This window comes from Dreissena polymorpha, unplaced genomic scaffold (genome assembly GCF_020536995.1).
Source record: "Dreissena polymorpha isolate Duluth1 unplaced genomic scaffold, UMN_Dpol_1.0 chrUn003, whole genome shotgun sequence".
NCBI classification, from domain to species: domain Eukaryota; kingdom Metazoa; phylum Mollusca; class Bivalvia; order Myida; family Dreissenidae; genus Dreissena; species Dreissena polymorpha.
The window spans coordinates 1,395,517-1,408,019 of record NW_026273317.1 but is presented as its reverse complement, the minus strand read 5'-3'; positions in this window follow the sequence as shown (position 1 = coordinate 1,408,019).

Below are 12,503 nucleotides of genomic sequence, written 5' to 3'. Positions count from 1 at the left end.
TACGTCTTTAAAATTTTATTGAAAAATCAACAAAAATCAACAATGCAAATTTAAACACAAGTAACAAACAAACAACACGCTTTATTTGACGTTAGTTTTTCTGGTATGGCTTTAAGTAATTGAAATGCTTTTGTATATGGCACTTTTGTTATAGGAAATGTTGAGTATTTATGTAATTTTTATTTCGGCGCAGCTTATTAATATGGAGTTTTACCTAGACGTCTAGTGACAATTATGTGCAGCGGGAACATTGGCTGCTTATTGCATTCGCGCAAACGTTTTTGGGAATATGAACGTTCAACAAATATTGAATGTATACCAATAGCAGTTGGAGAATAAACTGTACAAATAAATGTAATGTAAGGTAAAGTGAAATAATTGTTATTTACATATATTATAAAACTTCACATTTGCGGGGTCGATTTAAATGATTAAATGCTATTATCATAAGGTTATATTCAATCACAAAAACAAATAACAATTGTATTAAGCCCCCAAAATGACACTGACAAAATAATGTTAATATGTAACTTCACGAATAAGGAATATACGTCACGACTCCCCATAATATTTTCCTGTAAATATGTTATTGCACACATGAGGAATTATTAAATGTAATGACAAACAGATTATATCTCAAATTTGATAGACTGTATATTTCTCATATCGATTCTTACATATAAAATCTTTCTCCCCAACCCGAGAATAACATCGAACATGCAAGTAAAACCAACTTCAAAAGAGCGCTCTGCTTTCTATAAATATCGCGCGGATGTATTATGCAACCAAATAATCGGGTTTTTGAATAATTTGAAGTTTAATTGCGGTCGCCATTTTTTTCTGTTTTAAATGTTTAAAATTGTAAGCTAAGAAGTGGCCCTGGTTGATTTTTATTAGATAGTTTAAATGTGTAGTCTGAATGATTGTATAAACCAATTCAAATCCATATAATAAAAGACGCGTGAAGTAACAATATCAATACAAAAATATACATAGTGTAATCAAAGAAGAAATCATAGATTTTCAATTTTATGTTCTAATGTTTTCTGGCTACTCCCATTAAATCTTTGTCAACAGATTTCAATAAAAAGCGCACACCAACACCCCTTTGTTCTCGACGTTTACATAGATATTATATAAATGGGGTTCATATCTTATTGAGTGCATTATTTTGTATAATTTAATCCTCGGAAATACTAGCCATAGGAAGCTTCAACTTGCAATGTCCTTACAGGGTGCACAATCAACGGGGCTTTCAGGGGTTTACAACCGGACTGGACATAATTTTAACACACCGTTTGGAACTTTGCAAATATCTCAAGGTATTGAAAAACATTAGAAAACATCTTTAGTGCATAAAAGGTATAATAATACATCATTGAATACGTCTGAAATCGGTGACAAAAGCTAACGTTACGTGAAGCCTATCCGTGCAGTACACAAGGAATTTGTGAACAAGAATACAGGCTTATTAAATAAAGTAATTTTGATGTATTTTACATTGTCATATGCAGCATAAAAATATGTCTTTATGCACTAGTTGAAATTATAAAGGAATATTGTTTTAAAAAGTAATTTGAAAAAAAAGCACCACATACCGGTTTGTTTTCAACCATTCACGTGTAATTTGGAACCCTACAAAGTCACGTGATCCCTCACCCTGTTTATAATAAGTATGTTTTATGACAGTGCTGTGATGTTTAAAATGTTGATTTCATTGATTTTTTTATACTGTTTATTAAATCCTGTCATTAAATCAGACCATTAAAATTGAAGAGTTTTTAATAAATTATTGCATTTGATCTTCTTAAAAACACTGGGCGCAATCAAAGAAAACCATTGTATATTTATCATTTGTGGTTTTATTTTGTTATTAATTGTTGCGCTCTTTTAGAAAATGAAAGTAAGTCTTTAAATGAATTCATGCGCCATTGTGTTCAGTTTACGTCGCACAATCGGTTTTTTTTATTCAGAAAAAATGCCCGGGTGTGATCTGAGTTGCGACCCGCTCGTTTCTGGCAAATTGTTACTATTTAGTTAAAAAAATAGGATCATCTGTTGAAAAATAGTGAAAAATAAGGGTAGATTAGTCGGCCTATTTCTTCGTAAATTTGTTTGCAATTCCCCACTTATAAAACGAATATGGAATGACAATATAAATGAATCAATACAGAATTTACTTTAGTTATTCTTAAACATTTCATTTCATTTGATTATAAAGCTACTTAAGTGAATATGGTCAAACGTAACACAACCAGTTATTGAATATTGACGAATTTAGAATACATAATAGAAAAGACGAAGCTTATTCAACAACACGACTTTAAGGGTAGGCAAAGCATGTATGTCGGGTTAAGCGAAACACACACCGTTCTTTAATTTTTAAAAGAATAATTAGCCCACCACTTAACACATATGAAATGAAAAATAAAGGTGTAACGACCATGAATTACTTTAGTTGAACTGTCAAGATTTAGACGAAGACTAATATTTCATAGAACGCTCGAATAAGTATTTAATCTTACTAATACTTGATTATTATTTTAAGGCACTTGTCATGAGGTGGGTGATTGGTCTTATCATCGCTGCTGTGTGTGTGTCCGTGATTGACGCACCCTTTGAACAAGACGTAATGCCGAATACAACAAGTTCTAATCTCGCAGACCATGAGTAAGCCAGCAACAAGTTACGTCTCATGTAAATATTATAAGCGATTTATGCTTTGCTTTTCTGCTTTGTTTCGTCATAGCTGTCTTCAAAAAAACATGTGTAAACATTTCTTGAAAACTTTGAACGATGAATTTGTACGAAGCTTTGTGTGTAAAACAGGTTTATTTGTCGTGCACATTTCACGATTGTAGAAATAACAAGCGCAATATTTTTTTCGAAATTTGCCAATGACCGCAAAGCACAATTTTCCATGTCTGCATTATTTTCCAGAGTTGTAAGTAGGTTCCTTCTACACAAACAAGGTTCACACAACTCTCTAACTTTTGTAAAGAGTAAGTTTGATATAATCTACCCTGTTAGTCATGTGCGTAGAATGTGAGTTGTGTAATGTTTAATGATGTTTGTTAAATATGAAACAAACGACACTAAAAGGTTAGTTCCTTATTAGTATTTGTAAATCTTATATTCACATATGAATACCTATAATATGGATATTATTTTGATATTATAATTTCATAAACATTACATGAACATACAACTTTGAAACTAGCCTTGTGTTCCAGCCAGAACGTTTAGCATACTGCGAAACACTTGGTCCCTATCGAATAGAACACGGCTTTTGCTTCGGTCTTTCCGAATGTATTAGCAAGGACCGTATCATTATGAAATGTCGGATATTTTGACATTGGACAAAAACTTATTGTCATTGTAACGAGATTTCCTTTATATAACAACGCATCATCACCGCTAAACAATTCACACTATAGTACAATATAGAGCTCGTTTTAATGAAATATGTTCACCAGAACATGTAAAAATGGATCGAAATTAATTATTAAATCTATATTTTATTATCAGCCATATAACAATTATTTGTTCTGAAAACTGACTGTACCAAACGTCCAAACTCACAATTATTGTTAAAATGTATCAATTTACTCTGATCATTCGAAAACGGTGCTAAACTATTTAACCATTGAACGAAATAATAAATTGTTATCACTAGTGTTATTCGGTCTTTTAGATAGCAACCGGCCAATGGCTGACCTTGTACACGAAGTTTATCGGAAAGCCAGGTGCGTCTGGTAAGGTCAAACACACATGGCGTCTGTCTGGTAACACAGTAACTACGACTGCATTCAGATATGTTAATTTCACTTTAAAATCAATTAATTTTGCGGTACTTCTTTATTGCTATTAATCTTTTAATTTAACTTTTTTTAAACTGCGTCTGATCTTTGCTTTCTAAATCATCACGGTCTTATCTAACTAAGTAACTACATATCCACGCTTATCTTATATACATACGATATAGTATGGTGTTTTTGTTTTGGTCATGTTTTCTCGTATAAAACATGATTCGATGAATTCATTTTGAATTCAACACAATGCTTACATGAACTTGCATTTTGAAATGATGAATTCATTTGCGTGAAAAATATGCGCTACATTTTTATCTTAACATTTATGCATAGTATTCACACATAAGCATATGTAAAAAATTGTGGATCATACTACAAAGGTCTCCATGTAATTTGTAGCTTAAGTACTTCAAGTTGTGACAAGTTCAACTTCACTTTAACTCTGGGATCGGACCGTTCTGTTGCAGCGATGCTACGCGCAGGTAGTGAGCTTAATGGCTTTGTTTGATATTTTCATTTGTCATTTTTTAATACATTTACCTATGCCTGGGGCATTACATTAATAAGGAAAGAATATGCATGTTTAACTGTAATTTATCAAGCCTTTGATCTGATTCTTTGGTAATGTATAGTTCGTCTTACATGGTAACTTGGCACACATTCATTTTGAAAAAGGACTTTACAACCTTGAAAAATTAATGTCAACATCGACATTGGTTATCTGATATATCCCGATTCTGGCCCTCAGTTTAAAAGACCAAGCATGTTATGCGCTTGAACTATTTCCTTTCATTACACATGTTTTATGATCGGACACATTTATAACGGTTTGACTCAAGTAAAACATAATTGTATAAATCAGTTTATTAGATCTGGCACAAAAAGTCTTCTTGTTGACAACGGTAAAATAGAAACAAATATAAGATATTTTTTTTCTGAGCACAAATGTCACAGGATTTAGGCAATCTTTGCGCCCTAAGGTCAATATATACATATGTATATTTTTCTTTACGCCATGTGACGTTTATGTTGTTAAACTCGTAAAATTGTAGATGTTATAAGGTTCTGAAATTGGTAGAATAAAGCATTGGTTTGCAAGTTGACACATAATTTTCGAAAGATGTTATTGAAGTCATCTTCAAGCCTAAGAGTGTTAATTACTTTTAATCAAGTCTTTTAAAGTAATATGTCTTTTACATTTCGCTGGTAATCTGATAGCTGTAAATGAGCGCAGGAATCTTCCGCGATCCCCGTTCCTGCGCGTCGTTTATTAGTTAACATCTACATAACTTTTACCTAAGAAAATCGTCAAAGCGGGCGTCTCATTATTTAAATACAGATAGCGGGAAATGCCTTCAGCTTTCACATTTAATTATCAGTTTTAACCTATGGAGACTTATTCATAATTTGTGATCAGTGCCATCATAATATTTGCCATTAAGAAATAACAATATAATTCTGAAAAGATGCGGAATCTTAACCGCTTTCCTAGCGTCTTTGTTCAACGATGTCTTTACTTACTGACCATGCTATATTTTCCCATGCAGTTAGTCCAGATAGGTTCACCGGAGCTTTCTACAGCCAAGATCCCAGCAAGTACATCTGGAAGTTCTTCTGTCTAACTCCAGGCCCTACATCTGGCTCCTGCACCTCTGGCTTCTTCGACCTCGTGATCGAGGACACGCGCACGAGTAAGTAAAAGCAATTACATAAAGGACTACATTTATCAGCTTAAGCCATTTTTGTTGAAAATATTTTAGAACCCAGACTCGTATCCATCATAAATTCTGTAAATCGCCTTTTATCTGTGCAAGAAGCTGGAATGCAATATGTGAAATGAAGGATTAAACAGTGCAGATGTTTATGCACTTTCAGTATTTTAATATTTCATTTATCGAACACTGATATTTTATAATTTATTTTTATCACAACTTTCAAAGAGTCGATATGTCCGCACAGAAAATATTTTGTTAATAAAATAAATGTTAATACCATATACATAAATTATCCATATTCATTGTAAGCTAATGTTGTTTGTCCATGTTTTGTTTGCAAAATTTGGATTCTTAAAAAGTGTAATGTTAAACTTAAGTAAAACACATTTTGTCAAACTAAGTCCTTGTGCAACAAGTGTCGTTTGATGCCTTCCGACCAATTGTTCAAAGGTATTTAAGCCTTTAAATAAAATATCATGAAATTGATATAACGGTTTCAGATCTTACGGGCGACTTGAACCTTAAATGCCTACACTGGCACAGAATTGCCGCTGACCTGAGAGCGATCAGTGGCCTCACCTTCGACAACCCCGCCGTCACATATACCTGGACCGGAACTGGTATGGGATGAATAGCTTTTATTTTATCGCTTATTAGCAGAGATAATGTGTCCGACATTTTTATTTAGCAGTTCAAACCATATACCATACAAATAATACAATAAATATAAACGTGACTTAACTTATGGTTGAGCATACTAACGAATTTCCTGTACGAGGTTGACAGAATATTGTACAAAAATTCACTTAACCACAGTGTTGTCATGCGAAATGTCATTAGAAGGAAAAAAAGGGACATCGAACACGCTTAAATGTCTAAGTATTCGGTAGCGTATGTGAGAAGTATTGAAGTTTCACTTCTTTATATTGAGAGTATGTGTCTCTGTCAGTGCATGAATAGGACCATTTGCGGAACTTGTATCTTCGTAGTCACTATATCACTTTTGTGAATGGGTTCATCTTGTTTACCTATTGAGGCTATTTGTGTGGATTCTGAATCAGACTTAGGCAATTTTTATTGTGATTTGGGTAGTGTGTACTCAGTAATTTTTAAGTACGTTTTATGATTAGGCCTCCTCATGGTTAAAACGTATTATGGAATGTCGGCTATTTAATTCAGCCATGACTACGTTAGTGTTGTGAAGGCTTATGTTATACTGTATTAATAATCTTTCTGAAATCTGCAGCTGGGCCGGTATTCATAAAGCACCTAAGGTTTAAGGAGGAAATTTTGTTAGTTATCAAATAATTTTCCTTAGGTTAGCATTTCCTTAACTTTCGTATTCATAAAGAACCTTAGGTTAATACTTAGGTAAGATTACCCCTTAAAAACTAAGGCAAAATTATCAAATTTCGTCTGTGCGACGATTCGTACTATTGTCATAACCGCTTCTCCGAAATCTATAATTAGGTAGCAAAATGGCGGACACTTGTTTAGCGGAATACGTGGTGATCAAATTGAACGGGTTTTACTAGTGTGAATGGTGGGTATTGGATACAAAAAGGATATATATGTAAGGTTTACGGATTCGGTATGTATCGAAACAGTTGTCACGTTATTTCTGTATCGATAACATACTTTTCTCGTCGACCTTCTTTACAACAACTATGAACATATACAAAATTGGAAAAACTCGGAAGTAAAAGCAGACGATCGTCAATCATAATGGCAAAACAGAGGGCAGTGAATTTTTCAATGCAAGAAAATGAAACGCTTGCGCAGATTATGGGTGAACCATATAGCGACTCAGGAATGTCGAGACAGAACTACGACAAGCATCGTTTCAACAGCAGTAAGTGAAAATGATAATTGTGGTGTACTGCAGTGAAATAACATTACTACACTGTTACCTATACACATAGGTAGATGAAGATCCCATCGATCATGGTGCCTTCGACAGGAAACAAACAGATAAAAGTAACATTAACAATAATACAACACTTGTTCTTCACAGATCTAGGTAGGCACTCTGGTTCCCAGCGTTTTTTTCGGCTAGGGTACCGATTGTCCGAAACGGTCCCATGACAGTTTGGTCATTTCACCACAGTACATTCACAGTACAGTATGTTTTCAAAGTGATAGTTGATATCCCCCCAAATTAGAAATAAGCATAAATTAACCCATTTATGCCTAGTGTACTCTCCCATCCTTCTAAATTGGATCAATTCATTTCCCAAAATAGGTTTTTTCTAGTATATTTATTTCTATATTTTGAATATTTCTTACAGAAATTTCTTTCAGCACACAGCGCAGACCTTGATGAGACGCCGCATCATGCGGCGTCTCATCTGGGTGTTAACTGTTTGCCAAATCCTTTTTTCTAGACGCTAGAATAAATGGGTAAATATAATGTCATTATTTGTCATCAATGACCATTAAACCATTAATTAAAAATGTGTATACATACTTAAGAAAAATACTTTATTTATACTGTTATTTTTCACTATTTAGCCCTTGCAAACATAATGAGTTATAGATGAACAGCGTTAGCCGTAAGTTATAAACACTTGACATGTGCCAGAGAACGTCCAGAATTTGTATATAGGCTTATTTATTCAAATTCAATACACAAGGTGTACTACAATAACAGTTGTTCTAAACTTGAAGAGCTGTCATGTCACTAAGCACCTTCTTTGTAGTTTATATTTAGCAACAGAATGTTAAAAAAGGATAAGTGGGAAAATCTATGCTCATTTTGCGCTGCTTTTTGTATTGTTTTTCAATGTATATCTTAACACCCAAGTCCTCCGAAAAAACTAATGGGATAATAAAAATTATCAGTCATCACATTTGTTTATTTATTTATTTGTGATTTATTTATTCAACAACATAAAAACAGTTGTTGTAAGTGATTATAATTCAATAAATTTAATGTAAGTCTGAATAAAATATTTGTTATAACTTGTATCATATTATTTGAATTGTGCAGCACCTTACTATTAAATAAAATATACTATATAACATGACAAATTATAACTTTATTTTATTTTAATTTGAATACATATAATGCACTTATTGGTGAGCATGCACTTGTTAATTTTATATAACATAAAGTGCACTGAAACCTTATAATCCCGATATTTAATGTATGAACAATTTTGCAAACGTTGTTTTTATTTTGCAATGCAGAAATTTCAAGCTCTTCCAAGAAAGAAATGTGGGCGGAAGTAGAAATGGTCTTTAACCAAACTAGCGTGGGACCAAGGAGGACTTTAGCTTAGCTTGAAAAGAAATGGGAGAATCTTACCGTCAAACATAGGGTCATTGACAATGATCACCAGCGTTTGTTATCTATGACTGGTATCATAATGAAGGGTATTACTGGTGTATTAACATTTAGAACAGTAATATTATTCAAAATAACTTGTACATACCTGCATATGCGTGTCAATCCGGTAGGTGGATGACTTTTCTACATTTTTCAGTGAAAATTTCACAGAATTTACTCAGCATACAGTATAATTGTCGTGTTTTTCAAGCCACTATAAGCTGACCTAGATTTTACAGGAAGTGGGTATTACCGGTGCACTGTGTATTTCACCTCCACAAAATAGTAATAAACAAGTACTGGTCAAAACTTCCATTATTTTATGTCACACATTTATTTTTACTCCTGATATAAATTGTCAAAATAAGATATGCTCATCTTAGATGCAGAATTTGAAAGTCTTATAAGAGGTATGTCATTTTTTATGAAATATCAAAGATTTAAACATTAAATGAAAATAATTTGATCATGAATAACGTGTACCAATTTTGATTAGATGTTGATTTTTTCAGTTATGATTCTACAATGAAGGTTGAAGGGTCGCAGTGTGGGCATATGAAATCTGCTCCTCTTCTCACACATTTGACTTTGGTGCAATATTTAAGATGCACCCAGTGTTGGCATTCGGAACACTCAGCCCACTGAACAATGTCTAACACATAGTCCAAATGTAGTGACTCTGGTTGGAATTGTTTGCATATGCAGCAGAGATCCATTTCTTCATGTTCATCTGAGTCTTCATCAGTTGGAATAATCATTGAACTTGAAGTTGAAGGTTCTGGTGCAGGCTGATTATGTTTTGATTGTGCCGAGACATTTGGAATCTCACCCAGTTTATTTGAGTATTTTGAAAGGTCACCAACAATTGTTTCTGGAGCTTTTCGTTTTCTATGATTAGTTGTGGCTGTTTTTAGTTTTCTGCTTTCAAGAAATGAACAGGAAGGGCTGGAAGCAACAGGATGAAGACACTCATTAGCAGAGTAAATTTTAAACGGAGCCGTTTTGACAGCTGGAATGACACTGGGATTCAATGGGTAGATGCCTGTTTTACGGAAAGAAGAAATAAGATTTTCTGGAGTCATAGCCTTGTTGTATGCTTTGGAAGCAAGTGATCCAATGTTGTAGCGAGTAATGTTTTTGCGGCTTTGCAACATGAATGTCTGGCCATTTTTTTTTCAAGCCACTGAACCAATCAGCTGTAAGACATGGTTCAGAATGTTTCCTTTTTCCAAGGCTGATGGCGAAATCAGTGGCTAAACGCACACATTCACTCCTGGAGTAGCCGTAACCTATCTCAGCCATGTACTTGACATGACAAACAAACTGGTCCTCTTCAGCTACAGAAAACAAAGTTTGGGGCCCAGGTCTTGGTAGGGGTTCTGATGAGCAGGGGATTGGCTCTAGTCCAAGTGTACGGCCACGCAGCGTAATCTCTGGAATGCCATAAAGACGTGCTGCCCGGTACACAGACATGCCTTTGTTCTTAACAGCACCATATGCCTCAGCAATGAGACCAGGGTCATATTGACCCTTTCTCTTACTCCCAGAAAGTTGAAGCTGTATAAAAAAAATAATCTATAAACCTGTAAATCTAAGCACGTTATTGTTGAAAAAAAGAAACAAAAATATCGCATTATGTTATTTTGAATTAAACAACAAGCTGGAAGTTTGGGCGAGTACTATCGTACACATTTCAGAGGAGAAATCTACCATAACACCGGTTGGTATTTGTAAACATCATCGTCCTTGACAGCAGCATGTATAACTTGAGAAAAATGATAAACAATGAGTTAGTTTCAATGTAAGGTTAGTTTTAAAATTTTAGCTGGTGTGTCATGAAAATCGTATAATTACCCTCAAAAAGCTCTTTTTCTTATAAATGTTCGGTTTGACAGATGCCGGTAACTGAAATACACACAGTGCGTATGCAAATCACGATAGTGACGTCATGGCACGTGTGACATATTTGATATTCGGAATACACCGGAATTACCCTTACACCGGTAATACCCTTCGATACGATACATCATTTTAATATTAACACTATATAAACAACATATGACATATATTTACAAATAAACAACATATGTAAATTATATTGACATTTGCAATAAATATTTAAGCAATTAATTCAAAATATCCATACACCGTAAACAAACATGTAATGAAAAATGTATCATACCACCTTTGTAAGAACTAGTTATGTATAATTACATTGTATGCTTATTATACAGCCACATTGCAGAAGTAGATGGATGGATGATTTTCAATACAAAATGACCAATAGCACAAAGCATAGCAAATTAACATTATTAAAACATATAACAAACCATTTAAGAAGTATTGGTATGTACCGGTAAACTGTTTTTTTGTATTCACACTATTGTTAAGAATTTTATGTCTCTTTACAGGAAGTGCCCCTTTTCAGTCAAAGTATGACATCACAGAAGCTGTGATGTGTGTCATTGGAAAAGACACCATACCGGTGATGGGCACTGCTCAATTAAACATGGACAGCACCTATTTGCAGCTGCGAGGGTCAAGTTTAATGATCATTTGATTAACACTTTATATGCAATAGCTTAACTGATTTCACACTCTTTCAGAAAGATTACCATTGAACAATTCATTTCTCAACACACACCTACACTCACAAACACCCAGCCAAACCTGTTATTATATAACTACATCATATGTACATTTTTTTGGCAGAAATGTTTACTGGTAAAAATTTCTGGGGTATAATTTATGTGCATGTGCATAAATAACTTAAATGAACAACAGTACCTGTATATTTATAATGTTTCATGTAAGCTAACACATAGTTTCTTTTGATACACAGTCATTTGTATATATTTATATAGTTTTTTTTTAATCCTGTAAATATTATATGTTTTTTTTTAATAAAAACAGGTAATGTTACTTAATCAATTTCACTATTTACAGTGCTGAGATTTATGAGGATGCTTTAGAGGATGTTATTTTGCCAAGGTACAAATGTTTTATTGTCATGTGACTTTATAAAGTCAATTAATATTTCTTACATGCATGGTGCAGCATTATCATATTATATTTACAATTCCAGATAGAGTAACACAACAAGTAATAGATTATTGGTCATTTTTGCTTAAACAATATCTTAAAATTATAGTCCTTATTTATTTAGCTCAGACAGATGCAGTTCAAGTCAGTCCCAACATCCCAAAAGACTGTAAGAAGTTACAATAACAACATACCATTGCCATTTGCAAACATTTCTGAATATGAGCAAACATAAAAAACAATAATAAATCATCTCACAGATAAACATACCTTTAAACAAGCCATGTGTTTGTGAAATACTATGTCCCCATGTATATGACGTTTGACATTGAAGGATGACCTTGACCCTTAACCACTCAAAATGTGCAGCTCCATGAGATACACACGCATGCCAAATATTAAAATGCTATCTTCAATATTGCAAAAATATTCTTAACATTAGCGGTTTTGGCCACATATATTTGACCTCTGACCTCGAAGGTTGACCTTTTCCTTGACCTTTAACTACTCGAAATGTGCAGCTCTTTGAGATACACATGCATGCCAAATATGAAGTTGCTATCTTGAATATTGAAAAAGTTATTGCAAATGTTAAAGTTGGAGCAA